At 36.3% G+C, this 15,385-nt stretch overlaps 1 protein-coding gene across 1 annotated transcript in view; it reads left to right on the top strand.

Moving 5' to 3' along the window:
• CUBN (cubilin) overlaps positions 1 to 15,385 on the top strand; it is a 187,038-nt gene that overhangs the window by 96,432 nt on the left and 75,221 nt on the right.

Below are 15,385 nucleotides of genomic sequence, written 5' to 3'. Positions count from 1 at the left end.
AAATGATAATGCCCATCATTCTTTTCCAGCATGCAATGCTTGGTTGTGGCATTCTGCCACTTTCTCTTTCTTATCCAAGACCAAGCACAAGATTTTAAAGAGATCTATATCTCTTTAAGATAGAAGTATGAAATGCAATGATACTTCTGGGATTCTTTTTCTTGCTTTGGCATGACTTATGCCTAGATATATGCAATGGTCATAATAGCTAATACTTGTACAATGTATAAGGTGACCAGATTTTCAGATTGGTAAAGAGGGACACCATTGATGGGGGGGCTTGATTAAATTTTTTATATTTTGTCAAAAGGTCACACAAGGCGATTATATGACCCCAGGACACTGAAACCATCATAAATACGAATCTGTTGCCAAACATCAAAATTTTGATCACATGACCAAGAGGATGCTGCAACGGTCACTAAGTGGACAGCCTTGGAGGCAGCCGCTAGCTCCAAGAGAGAGAGAAAGAGAGAGGGGGAGGGATGGGCTGCTCAAAGCAACAGAAGAAGAAAAATCTGTGAGGGAAGCCCGCGGTCTCCACATGGAGTAAAGTTATCTCCTCCCTCAGCCACTGGCATCAGCTCCCAAGGACACACGGGCGGGAATGCGCTCGGCTCGAAGAATATATGCTCCCAGTTGCTAGGAGAGCCTCAAGGCGGCTGGAGGCTTTTTCGTAACTTAAAAAAAATCAGGACTTAAAAAAAAAGGGACGCGGGACAAATTGTTCAAAAGAGGGACTGTCCCGCTGAAATCGGGACATCTGGTCACCTTAACATTGTAGTTCATCTTATATTGTTCATGTTTTCCTCCACAGAAGTTACATGATTTCACAAAAATATTTGCAACTTTAAATTGAACTAAATTACGTTAATGCAAGTATTAACATTAATTCCTACTTTTGAACCTAATGTTTTATTTATTTATTTATTTATTTATTTATATCAATCTCCTGCTACCAAGGTCCAAGGTCTTTTTCATTATAATGGGGTTTCCTTGTTTATTACTGAGCAAACCTCAATACTATGTTGGGTTATTCAGCAAACCATCATTAAAGATACAATGGCTTATTTGTTAATACAATGTACAAAACCAGCCACTTTGGATCCAAGGGACATAGTCTCATATTTCAAAATGTATTTGCTTGTCTGTATACTCAATATTTGGGGAAATAATTATCACGATATCTTGAATTGGAAAAAGGAAGGAATCTTGCTATGAGGCTCCTTTAACAAGTCAGTAATCCTTGACTTACGACCACAATTGAGCCCAACATTTCTGTTGCTAAGCAAGACAGTTAAGTGAATTTTACCCCATTTTGTGACCTTTCTTGCCACAGCTGTCAAGTGAATCCTTACAGTTGTTAAACTAGTAACATGGTTGCTAAGTAAATCTGTCTTTCCCATTGACTTTGCTTGTCAGAAGAATGGAATGGAATGGAATAGAATAGAATAGAATAGAATATTCTTTTATTTGCCAAGTTTCATTGGACACACAACAAATTTGCCTTTGGTGCATAAGCTCTCAGTACATACAAGCAACAAAGTGATAAATCATAAGATACAAGCATAAATAATAAAATACAACCAACAAGTGATAGTCATGATGACAATAGAAGTATGTAATAGAAAATGTGAGAAGGATATGAGTTAGTTGCCAAGAGTCTGAATTTTCATCAGATGATCATGGAGATGCAAGTGTGAAACGGTTCACCAACAAAAGAGTGAACGACAAAACCACGGTGACAAAACCGCGTGTTCTAAAGCGCTCCGACAAATGAGCACTGAATCGCGCCGACAACAGCGCAGCGACAGAAGCGCGCTGTAAAACTAAACCTAACCCTAAACCTAACCCCTAACCCTAAACGTAACCCTAAACAAATGTTAAACCTAACCCTAAACCTAACCCTTAACCTAACCCTAAACCTAACCCTAAATGTAACCCTAAACCTAACCCTAAACCTAACCCTTAACCTAACCCTAACCCTAACCCTTACCTTAAGTTAAATCAGCTTTCTGTTGCCGTGATATTGTAAAGCGCCCTTCTGTCTCAGCGCTGTTGTCGCCGCACTGTTGTCGCAGCGTTGATGATGTCGCGGTTTTAGCGACGCAGTTTAGTCGGGCGCGGTTTTGAAGTTCGCCCTTTTGTCAGGTCACGGTGTGAAACATGGTCATAAGTCACTTTTTCAGTATTTTGAACCATCACTAAATGAACTGTTGTAAGCCAAGACTACCTAGATTGCTATTATTAAGAGATATACTTCCTATCATGTGCTATATGATCACACATGTATAAAACATACAGCTTACTAACTAGCATATTGATGGACCCAAGATGATTTGGGGAACATAAACCTAAGACGAGATATGCAAAATGCTGTAGCAAGTTCAAAACAGGTGCAGAAAACATTAGAAGTACCATAAATTTGGGCAGTACAAAAACATACAGTGCTTTTGTAAGATTTTTAAAAATCCAGAACAAAAGATCAGTTCCGATTGCTTGGGTGTTGAAGGATTCATGAGTCTATGGTTAAGATCTCCATATAATTTCCCCAACTAGGAGTTATGTCATTTGTGGGCTTCTTGCTGAGTTGGGCAGTTCCATACACATGATAACAGAATCTAGGAGTTTGGTCATCAGCTTGGACATCAATTTCATTGACAGTAGGAACTCTGTGATAATGGTCACAATTGCTTTTATGTGATTGCTTGACAACAATTTCAGCCCTCTACTATTTCAAAATGTTATTGCTGCAATATCAAGATGACAATGCCGTTTAGAAATTAGAGACATCTTTTTGCAACATACCCTCTAAAATGCATTCATTTATTTCATGTCTTCAAAGCAGATCTGAGGAGACTACAGAGCTGGAAAACAATGAAACCTTGTATTTGCTTCCACTAAACCCTCTTATTTTCTCTGAGGAAGGAGAGCCTTCTCATCTCAGAAGGGCTCCATCCCCTTTGCTAAAACATGTGTTGTGAGTACAGCTAGCCACATAAAGCAGTCTTTTAGTTGATCATAACACTGAATTGTTGGCTCAGCTGCTGCAAAAGGGATGCTAACAGACCAGAGCAAATGGCAAAAAGCAGATAAAACCCTCAGGCTTTATAGGTCTCCTCTGTACCCTTTGCAATCAGTTATATGTTCCAGCTGAACAGCTTTTTTCATTTGATTTGGGCATATGACACTTATGCATGGACCACACCCTGAAATATATTCCAGCTTCCTTCACTGTGGAGCTTTTTTTAAAAATAGATTCATGTGGTAACAATTGGCTTTTCCTCTTACAGACAAAATTCACTTCAAAAAAAAAGTTACAGAAACATTGTGGCCTTGTTTCTGTTCCTGCCTTTATGAAAGGAACTGATTAGCTGAACTGGCATGCTGAGAACAGAGAGGACTTCCAAACCACTCTTGAGATGCTTGTCTTTTGAAATAACTGCCCAAATATGAACCATACAAAGGACAATTGTGAAACTGGCTGGCAATCTAAGAGAGCACTAAACAAATGAAAAGCAAGCTGGAAATGACCATGGACATGAGCAATATTTTCAATGGCCAAGGTACTGCATATGTAAATCCTCTTGTGATATGGCAAAAGGAAGAAGCGTTCATATTTGGCTATTCAATCCAACAACTCAAATCCTGCTCTAGAGTGGGCCTTTCTTATAAACAATAACAAACTCATTGCGAGGTATTTTTCAGATTGGAAAATAGTTTTGTTCTTAGCCAACCAACCTAAAGATCTATTTTTGCCAATAACTCCAGGTCAGTTTGAGCATGATGTCTAGAACTCTGTTTAAAAAATGCTCTTGCCTGGGATAGTTGAGAATAAATACAGTGTATAAAAAAATCCCTGTTGGAAAATAACCTTGGTAAATTGGCTTCTCCTGGACTAAGACATACATATCTGTTCTGCCAAGCATCTTTTGGGAAGCCTTGGGAAGTCTGCTAATATGTAAAAACTTTATGTATTAAATGACTTTGCTAGGAATGGATATCTGTTTCTGCTGTGATTGCAGATGTGGGCAGATGTGTTCTTGTCCATTTCCATTATGCATCTTAAAGAGCGGGTCTGGACTTGTTCAAGTAGGATAGCTTTGTTAAGGCCCCACTCTTCTGCACATAGGTCAACATTGACACTATTTTTGGCCTGAATATTTTCAGTATAAGTTGAAATTGGTTTGATTTTGACTATTAATGCAGCAGAAAATTATTGAGGGTCTAGTGGTTAAGGCAACAGATAGAATACTGAATGAGTTAGTCAAATTGGTCCTGAAGGACTCTTCAAAAAAACTTCATAACTGGAGGTTTTCAAGAAGAGATTGGCCAATCCTTTGTCCAGAATGGTATAGAGTCTGCTGCCAGAGCAGGGGTTGGCTAGAAGACCTCCAAAGATTTTTCCAATTCTGTTATTCTATAAAAACTGACTTGCTGTGGGAGATCCAGGTGGCTAATTCAGGCTATCTCTGCTCAAGGACAGTGGTGATAGAACAAACTTGGATTTACTAACTTTTATTCTTCAGAAAACTGACTTGCTGTGTGACATCCAGGTGGTTTATTAATGCTATCTCTGTTCAAGGACCGTGTTGATAGAATATCCTTGGAGTTATTAACTTTTGCGTTACCTCAATTAAATCTTAAAGTAGAAGAACTCCTATTTCCAAAATGAATTATTAAGGGACTGACTCCCCCTGTGGGAAAAGCCTGTAATTTGTGTTAAAAAAAAAAAAAGGAGCCTTCATTTTAAACAGCATGCTGGCGATAGTAAGATGTTTGACGGAAAGAAGGGTACATTTAGAGTGTCTCCTGGATGGGAGCCATTCAGTCTTTTCCAAATCAACCAATTGCCTTTTGCAGTGGAGAACCTGGCTGAGGGAAAGAATTGTTGCATTTCTGGATCCTCATTTTGCTTATTCATATTCATGTGACTTTCAACAAAGTCAGATCAGTCGACAAACTAATAAGTTATTTTGGATTTGCAATGCATGCCTTTTGTACAGTATTTCCTGGGAGGAGCACTTGCTTTGTGTGTTCCTGTGGATGCCTATGGCTTTGACCTCTTAATATATTCCTCACTCTCTTTCTAGATTCAAAATTAGAAAACCCTTTCACCACCATTATCTATCTTTGAATCACAGTTGCCTTTGCATGATTTTGTTTTAGTTGAATGTTAGTATTTGGATGACTGTGTTTAATCTAAATAAAAGCCTTTTTTAATGTGTCCATGTTGTTAAAAGTAGTTAGGAGTTCAAAAATTGGCAATGCTATTTGTGCCACCACTAGGCATTGTTTGGTTATGAAATCAGTGACATTTGTTTTTTAAGTCTCATTCCTTTATTGCGTAAGTCTTGGAGCAGCTGGGCAAATAACTGCATGTGAACTGAAAAGGGAAAGCTTTTTCAAGGATAGAGGCAGAAAAATCTAAAACATGGGAGCGCTCTCTCTGAGGTTTCCATTGCAGGGAGCCACATCTATTTAAGAGGTTTAATGAAATGTAGGTGAAATATGGTTAATTTGGCAAGTAACTTTTCAACTTTTAGAAATCTGTCAACTGATCTATTCATCAGTAGGCTTGAGTAAATTCTGAGATTCAGAATATGAATCCCATGAATTTATGGAAGAAATTGTTAAAAATACCAGTCTTCAGTAAAAATGATAAAAATATAGCTTTCCAGCAGGAGAGTAAAAGAGAATACAGTAAAATAGAACAAAATAGTAAGAAATAGAAATTAAAAAGCTAATTAAGGATGAGAGCATATACACCAAAGACAAATTCCTTGTTTGCTCAATTACTCATGGCCAATAAAGTATATTCTATTCTATTCTATTCTGTTCTATTCTACTCTACTCTACTTTATTGAGTGAGCTCTTTTCAACAGATGCTACTTGTTATGCCATAGTGAAATTTTCTAGACAATAGATTATTCATCTGGGTAATGATCCTGGTAAGAAAAGTCCATGTTAGTATTTCTCAAACTTCGCAACTTTAAGATATGTGGACTTCAATTCCCAGCATGCTGACTGAGGAATTCTGGGAGTTGAAATCCATATATCTTAATGTTGCCAATTGAGAAACATCAGTCTACAAAGATGCATTGTTACCTTTTCTTCATGCTTTTGATTCAAGTAAGTAACTTTTTACCAAGGTTTTTAATATAGGCTTGTAGCAGTTTAGTTATTTTTTTTAAAGAGTTCCATGGCATACAGAGAAAAACTTACTTTTTTAAATCAATCAGTCATAAAAGAGAGATATTTACAGAAACTCTTAAGGGAGATGTTTTCAAGTTCACACAAAGATAAAAAGGGGAGGACAGAAAGTGCATTTCAGATTTCTGTTACCATAGTTATTCTAATAAAAGTAGTTTAGGCTTACGCAGATGTTTCTTGATTCTAATCTTCCTTTTAGGGCTGACTTAAAAGTAGGAATACCTAGTTTCATTTGGTATGATTCTTGAATTATATTATATATATATTTTAAAAAGTCAATCACAGATTCTGGCTTGTTTAAAAAACTAAAATGCTTTTAAAACAACAAATCATGATTTTCAGGCACAGTGAAATATAATTTTTACATTTATTTTTCTACAGAAATTCTAGAATTTTGCACAATTTATCTCCAAAGAATGGAAAGGATGGAAAAGAAAAGAAAAAAAATACCTGATCTGGCCTACCTAAAACTGGACAACCACTAGAGGGCAGCAGAAGGGTGTCCTCTCTAATTTTTTTTGCTAACATTTAGTCCTCATATCAGTTTTTACAGATAAGATTTTGAAATATTGAAGAAAGACTATGAAATTAGTCTGAAAAATAAACATTAAAACAATTTGGGTATTAATTTCTTGTATGCAGCCAACATTTTTTATTTTGTTATGTACCCCTTGCCTTCCGTGGATTCTTTTCACAGTACAGAAACACAGGTTCCATTTCCTTCAAAGAGATCTAATGTTAGCAGCAATAAAAATTTATATTAATGTACTATATTCATAACATGTTTCAAAAACTAATACAACAGCAAATCTATTAACTCTGAATGTTATTTCTTTCTTCCAAAAATTAAAATGTTCTTAGTTTCTCAGATTTCTGAATGACTATAATAAGCAGTTAACTAAATTGAAGCAAAATCCCATAATTTCTATGCACTTTGGGGGAAAAAGGGTGATTGAATGTCTAGGATATTTTTTTTTACATCCTGCATGAATCAAAGCTATGGAATTAAAGGGGCTGTGCTGTTCTTTCCACTGAGAATTTTCCTTGGGAAAATATGGGGATTCTGTTTTGTTTAATGTAAAAAGGAAGGGCATGGCAGGGTGTACCATTTCAGATATGATAACTACATTCAAACAGAATGAATTGAAATAAATACAGCTGATAATTTTGTTATTTAGGATTCAGGAGACTAATTCTAAAAATTAGACATATTTAGCTATATTATGAACTTTGTAAACTGTGAACTGTAAATATTTAGAAGGAAACCCCAGGAGTTAAAATATACATGGTACAAAATATATATTTAAGCACATATGTAGCTGATACCAGGCATATTATTTTTGCAAATTATGAAAGCCATAAACGTAAAGATAAAGGTCCCCATTGAACATATGTGCTAGTCACTCCAGACTCTAGGGGGCAGTGTCCTCCATCTCCATTTCAAAGCCGAAGTCCCAGCATTGTCTGTGGTCACATGGCTGGCATCACTAAACACCGAAGGCGCATGGAATGCTGTTACCTTTCCACCAAGGGGGTTCCTATTTTTCTACTTGCATTTTTAAGTACTTTCGTACTGCTAGGTTGGCAGAAGCTGGGATAGGGAATGGGAGCACACTCTGTTATGCGGCACTAGGGATTCAAACTGCTGACTGTCGACCTTTCGGATCGACAAACTCAGCGTCTTAGCCACCGAGCCACCGCGTCGCTAATATGAAAGCCTTATAGGAATGATAAAAGTAGGATGAAAGTAAATTCTAAATACAGGTAGTTCTCAATTTATGAACACAGTTGAGCCCAAAATTTATGTTGCTTAATGAAAATTTTGTTAAGTGAATTTGTCCCATTTTATGACTTTTCTGTCCACATTTGTTGCTTAAGAGAACTTTTTTATTTTTTTTTTCTTTAAAAAAAACAAACACAAATATGTCATCATTTGTCAATCATTAAGACATTGAAATACAATTCAATGGGAGGAGCTTACTGGTGGAAGCAGCAAAAAATCAGCTGCCTCCGAATTCCTGGCTACGTACCTGATTAGAGGATCTTCCATCTGACGTCTTATCAGGTTTTCTTATCCTTCAGGCAAGAGGGAAAGAAGAAACTGTTTTGCTGGCAAATGCTCTTCGATTTTTGCAGCTTTTGTGCTTGCAAGGAAAGGGGGGCTAGCCCAAGGCAGAACGGCTGTCCGTGCTGGGAACTTCAAACTGCCTTGTGCAGGACAAAGTAGGTCTCTCCCACTCTGCTCTAAGTTTTGTTTGATTTAATCTTATCACGAGCTGAATCCGTTTACTGCGAGGACAATAATTGCTTATCAACATTTTAGCTTCTTCTCTTTTTCTCCTCCGAAAAATTATTTACTCAGAGGCTTTTAAAATGGCGCCGAGCAGGCTGGTTTCTCCGGTAATAACGAACACTTTTTGCTAATTCTCACAAGACTTCAAAAGAATTCAAAACAAAAGAGATAGCTTATCACATGTTTTGGTTTCACAATAGAAGAATTTTACTCCTTTATTAACTTTGCTTATTTGGAAGTTAAATGGTGATGAATCTGTTGAACGGTCTTGTTACAATGTTTACTCACTGAAACTTTTGCCAAGCCTTAAACTTCAAAATAAAAGCCTCTTTACTTAAAGCTGCATATTTAGGCAATAGAGTTTTATTAACTGCAGGCAGACAAATTTTGAAATGGCCTCAAAACCAAATATTAACTTGAAGTCGTCACCCTTTACTTCCAGGGGCACATCCTCAGTGCCTGGTACAAAGCTGCAGCCTCCGCTTCCTACGCCCCCTGCTGGGGATGTGTTAACGAAAGAATTTTTTCTGAGTAATCTAAGCGAGGCTCTTAATGCACAGACAATTAAAATGGAAGATAAATTTAGAGATAATAGAGAGGAGAGAAAAGAGGAAATAAAAGAAATGAAAGAAGAAATTAAAAGTGAAATTAAAAGTGAAATAAAAGGACTTAAACAGGAGTTGTATGAGAAATTTGAGGCTAAGGTTGATAAAATTAGAGACGACATGCTGAGTCTTGTAACTGTATTAACAGAACATATTTCTGGAGTGGAAGATACTCTAGAGGTTCTTAATGATGCCAATGCTAACTTGACATTGAAAACAGAGGTGGTGGAACAAAAAGTGGAAAATGCTGAAAAAGAAATTATTATGATACAGTACCGACAAATGGAGTTCGCATTAAGAGTAAGGGGGCTGCGTGAGGAGAAACAGGAGAACCTGAAACAGATCCTATCGGAAGCTTTTGACCGCCTGATGGGAAGACCAGGGACCAACCAAGGCTGGCAAATTGACAAAGCTTACCGCGTTAACTCCTGGCTGGCAAAGCAGAAGCAGCTTCCTCGAGACATCGTTATATATTTTACTACAAGAGAGTTCAGAAATATGGTACTGCAAGTGTCTTATAACACTAAGCTTCAAATTGGCGGTCAAGACCTGGCTGTTTTGAAAGAGATACCACCTCAAATGTTAAGAGCCAGAAGAGACTACGCTTTTTTGGTCGAAGAACTCAGAAATCGTCAGATACAGTATAGATGGGATGCACCATTTGGCATCATATTTACATTTGATAAGCAAAGGTACCGCCTCAACTCTGTATGGAAAGCCCGAGATTTTTATTATAATATATTGAAGGCCGGACACCCTGCACCATCTGGACCTAGAGAAAGACCACAAGAAGGACAGGATAGACAGCAAACTACACAACCACCAGACAAGATGGAGCATCTCTCTTCTCTAGAAGTGCAAGGTGCTATGGAACCAAGACCTAGCCGCATGACTACTAGACGTATGGAGAAACAAGCTAAGAGGCAACAGCATCAACAATCATCGGCCATCGATCAAGGAACTACAACAACAAATCTGGAAGCAGTGGGAGGAGCTAGACCTAAGGTTAAACAGGCCGTGCAGGAAGCTCTAAAAATGCTTCAACCAACCAAAGATGACAACTAAGATTTTAACATGGAATGTCAACGGACTGAACTCTCCACAGAAGAGGAAGAAAATATTTCATTATCTTAAACAGTTTAAGAACGATGTAATTTGTTTGCAAGAAACTCATATCAAGTCAACTGATCAAAAATATTTGATCAACTCAAAACTTGGTCAACATTTTGCAGCTTCTGCTATGGAAAAGAAGAATGGTATAGTTGTATACTTAAGAAAAGATATGAAAGCTGAATTAATAGAAGCAGATCCCTTCGGAAGATATATTGCTTTAGACTTAATCTTAGAAGGGAAAAAGACATTACTTTTGGGAATTTATGCTCCCAATCAACAGCAAGATAGATTCTATAGAAATCTTCATGCTAAATTAGTACAGTGGGACTATAGTTCCTGTATACTATTGGGTGACTGGAATGGAGTGATAGACACTAAGAGAGATAAGAAGATTTCCCGCCTAAATACCAAGATGCGAGCAAAGTTACCCAAATCTTTCTTTGACATTATGGATGATTTTGAATTGAGAGATATCTGGCGAGAAAGAAATGCAGAGGAATATGACTTCACTTTCTTCTCGGACAGGCATCAATCCCTTTCAAGGATCGATTTTATTCTAACCACTAATGATTTGCTTTCTAGGGTCAAGAAAACAAAGATTGCAGCTAGAGTCCTTTCGGACCATAACCCAGTTTGGATGGAGTTGGGAAGGATAGTGCAGGCAAGAAGGTTTTGGAGACTGAATGAAAATTTATTTAGATATGAAAACTATATTAATGATTGTAAAAAATTACTATCTGAATATTTTGTTTTGAATATGAATAAGGGTACATCTATGGAATTTGTATGGGATGCAAGCAAAGCGTATATGAGAGGAGTTTTGATGAATATAAATAAAACACATAGAAATAAGCAAGGGCTAAAACGAACAGAACTGGAAGAGGAAATTAAGAGAAAAGAGCTGGAGTTAACAAGGAAACCAGACGATACAAAGGTTAAGGAAGCTATTAACATATTAAAATCTCAATTTGACATGTTGATCTCTGACCAGGTAGCTACTAATTTATTATATGCAAAACACAATACTTTTTGTAATGCAAACAAACCTGGCAGATGGTTAGCTTATCAGATTAGGAAAAAAAGGAAAACTCGAAATATATCTAAACTGATTTACAGAGGGAAGGAGGTGTTCCAACAGGAAGAGATTCAAAAGGCTTTCTGGGAATTTTTTACAGAACTGTATAAAGGGGATAAAATTAATGGTTTAGACATAGACAAATATTTAGACAAGGAGAAAATACCTTCAGTTAGAGAAGAACACAGGCAAAAATTGAATCAACCAATAACCTCGGGGGAAATCCTGCAGGTAATTAAGCAATTAAAGCCAGGGAAAGCACCAGGTACAGATGGCTTGACAGCGGTTTACTACAAAAACTTACAGTTAGAAATGGTAGAACCTCTTAGAGAATTATTTAATATGATTCAAACGGAAGGTAAAGTCCCTCCATCTTGGAAGACAGCGTTTATATCTTTGATACCCAAAGAAGATCAAGATACTACTCAACCCAAAAATTATAGACCCATTTCATTACTGAATGTAGATTATAAAATTTTTACTAAAATATTAGCAAATAGGTTAATGTTGGTCATTCAACAATTGATACATACGGACCAAACAGGTTTTATACAAGGGAGACAGATGAAAAGTAATGTCAGATTAATTATTAATGCATTAGAATATTTGGGAAAGAACAACCAGATCCCTGCTGCGTTTATATTTTTGGATGCTGAGAAGGCCTTTGATCGAGTTAACTGGCAATTTCTGCTGAAGATATTGCAAAAAATGCAGATAGGAGATAATTTTTTACAGTCAATTAAAGCAATATACCAACAGCAAACAGCACAAATCATAGTCAATGGAAGTTTAACAGACTCTTTTCAAATTGGAAAAGGTACAAGACAGGGTTGTCCTTTGTCCCCATTATTGTTTATTATAACTTTGGAAGTATTGTTGAATAAAATACGGGGCTTGGATGGTTTAAAAGGGATCAAGATTAGGCAGCAAGAATATAGAGTCCGCGCTTTTGCGGATGATTTGGTCATAATATTGGAACAACCGCAGGAATCCAGTATGGTTTTAATGAATACGATTAATCAATATGGTCAAGTGTCTGGCTTTAAAATAAACTTAGGAAAAACCAAAATATTAGCTATAAATATGAATATTAAACAAAAGGAAGAATTAGGAGTGATGCTAGGATGTGAGGTAGTTAAAAAAGTCAAATATCTTGGAGTTAACATTTTAACTTCAAATGGGAAATTATATAAGCATAATTATGAACCACTTTGGCATAGCATACAGACAGAGATGAAAAAATGGGAGAAATTGCACTTATCTTTGCTGGGCAGGATAGCGGCAGTGAAAATGAACATTTTACCAAAATTTTTATTTCTTTTCCAAATGTTACCTATACTTAAAAAAGATGCGAACCTTTTAGAATGGCAGAAGGGTATCAACAAATTTGTGTGGGCAGGAAAGAAGCCGAGGGTAAAGATGAAAATAATGCAAGATGTACGCGAGAGAGGAGGATTGAAACTACCTAATTTAAAACTATATTATGATGCAGTGGCATTATCTGTAATTAGTGATTGGATTCATTTAACCAATGATAGAATATTGAACATTGAGGGACACGATCTGGTATTTGGTTGGCATGCTTACCTGTTATTCAACAAAAAATTGGATAAGAACTTTAAAAGTCATATTTTGAGAAATGCTTTATTGCGGGTTTGGAAGAAATACCAATATAAATTAAATGACAAGATACCCATGTGGGCAATTCCTAGACATGCAATTGAAAATATGAATACAGCACAAAAACAGGACAGATTTACTTACAGACAGCTTCTTACCTCGGAAAGGGGGGTATTACAATTAAAATCTTTAGAGGTATTAAAAGAGGAGAAGGTAGTTCAAACATGGTTCCAGTATGGGCAATTACAGGCTAGGTGGAAAATAGATCAAAAAATTGGCTTTATTCAAGTTGAGGATAATCTGTTTAAACAAATAAGAGATCAAAGCTTAATGCATATAAAGAGGATATATAATGTATTAATACAGATGGATTCGGAAACAGAATTAGTTAAAGATTGTATGATAAAATGGGCTCAAAATATTGAGGAACCAATAATGTTGGATACATGGGAAAGAATTTGGGTAAGAAATGTGAAATTTACACAAGCTCAAAATCTGAGAGAAAATTTTTACAAGATGTTTTATAGATGGCATTTAGATCCTAAAAAGTTGGCTTCTATGTATCCGAATGTACAGCCTAAATGTTGGAGGTGTGGTTCTCTCGATGCTACATATTATCATATATGGTGGACCTGCCAAAAGGTTAAGGCATTTTGGATAAAAATATGGTGGGTCATGCAAAATGTTTTTAAAAAAAGGATAAAGTTTATTCCTCAGTTATTTTTACTAGGTATATGTACTGATTTTACAGTGGTAGAGACCAATTTGATTCTGCACCTGATAACTGCAGCAAGACTGTTGGTGGCGCAATATTGGAAGAAGGAAGACTTGCCTACAATCCAAGAATGGACATTGAAAGTAACAAACTTAGCTGAAATGGCTAAAATATCGGCATATCTCAAAGATCATTCAAATGAGAGATATAAACGAGACTGGAAAAAATGGATTGACTATATACAAAATAAATACGGGACTAAGAAATTCCAGTTAGCCTATGCTTAAGATCAGAAATGATTTAAACTGTTAAAAGTTAGTTCAGTAAGAAGAAGCTAAGTTCAATGTAGAATGTCATTAATTTCTTTATTTCTTTTTTCTCAATAGATTTTAGACTGTGTTAGTTAAAAATCCATACCGTGTACGGGTTCTGGGAAGTCGGGGGGGGAAGGAGGAGGGGGGATGGGGGGGTGGAGGGAGGGAGGGGTACACACAACAAAAAAAATTGTATTTCTCTGTCCACATTTGTTAAGTGAATCACTGCAGTTGTTAAATTAGAAACATGGTTGTTAAGGGAATTGTAGGCTCTCCATTGATTTTGCTTGTCAGAAGGTCTCAAAATGATTCCTGAACACTGCAACCATCATAAATATAAGTCATAAATATTGTCAAGTATCCGAATGTAAATCATGTGGCCATGGGAAACTGCAATGGTCATAAGTGTAAAAAATGGTCATAAGTCATTATTTTCAGTGCTGTTGTAACTTCAAATGTTCACTAAACCTGTTGTAAGGCTAGCATTACCTGTATTTTCAGTTTCCAGTTATGTATGGGGTCTTTGAACAAAATATTATGGAAGAGCCTTTTCTTCACAAAAATCTAATAAGATTTCTTTCTATAAATACTTATAAATTAGAGCTGGTTATTTTGAATATTACTAAGTAAAAGAAGTCAGTAAAAATCAAATGCTGAAAGAATGGTAAACTATAAAGTAGCAAAATAATTGTTGAAAAAGTAAAGCCTACTGAGAATAATACTGAGAAAAGTTAAAGTAAAGCAAATCTCTTAAAATTTGATAGTTTTATTATATCAGGTAATATGGCTATCAGATTTAGGCTGCAAAAACCCATGTAAACTCTAGCGGGCAATAAAGAATTAGTTCCCTGCAACATTTTGCTGCTACGCTGATCTACAAATTTTTGGAAATTATCAACCTCCAAGATAAAATGTGTTAATTTTACATATTTTGATTAGATGAATTAGAAAACAGGTGATAAAAGTGCTGGTTCGCTAAAGTTTTCAAGATAAAGATTTATACACAGGGAAGTACAAGGGAGGGAGATGTCTAATAATCATGGTGCCTTGTAATGTCTTGACAAAATACAGTAGAACAATGAAAATGGTACCACATGGAAGTGTATAAATTTATCTTCACTTTGAGAACAACAAGGCAGTTGACTATGAAAAACATGTGGAACATTTGCTTAAGTCCTATTAAGCAATTGGTGCAAATATGTCACTGAAAATTCACTTCTTACTCTCACATTTAGACTATTTCCCTTGGAATTGTGGACACTGAGTGATGAGCATGGGGAGAGATTCACTAAGATACCAAAGGAAATGGAGAAAAGATACCAATGATATCCACCAGGATACCAAAGGAAATGGAGTCTGTCCATGCTCACCGATTACTGCTGGAATCTCCCCAGGGATGATCCTACTGCAATACACAAAAGAAAAGCCAAAAAGCGC

Source organism: Thamnophis elegans, chromosome Z (genome assembly GCF_009769535.1).
Source record: "Thamnophis elegans isolate rThaEle1 chromosome Z, rThaEle1.pri, whole genome shotgun sequence".
Classification (NCBI taxonomy): Eukaryota; Metazoa; Chordata; class Lepidosauria; order Squamata; family Colubridae; genus Thamnophis; species Thamnophis elegans.
The sequence above is the reverse complement of the archived record's forward strand: the minus strand, read 5'-3'. Positions and strand labels throughout refer to the sequence as shown.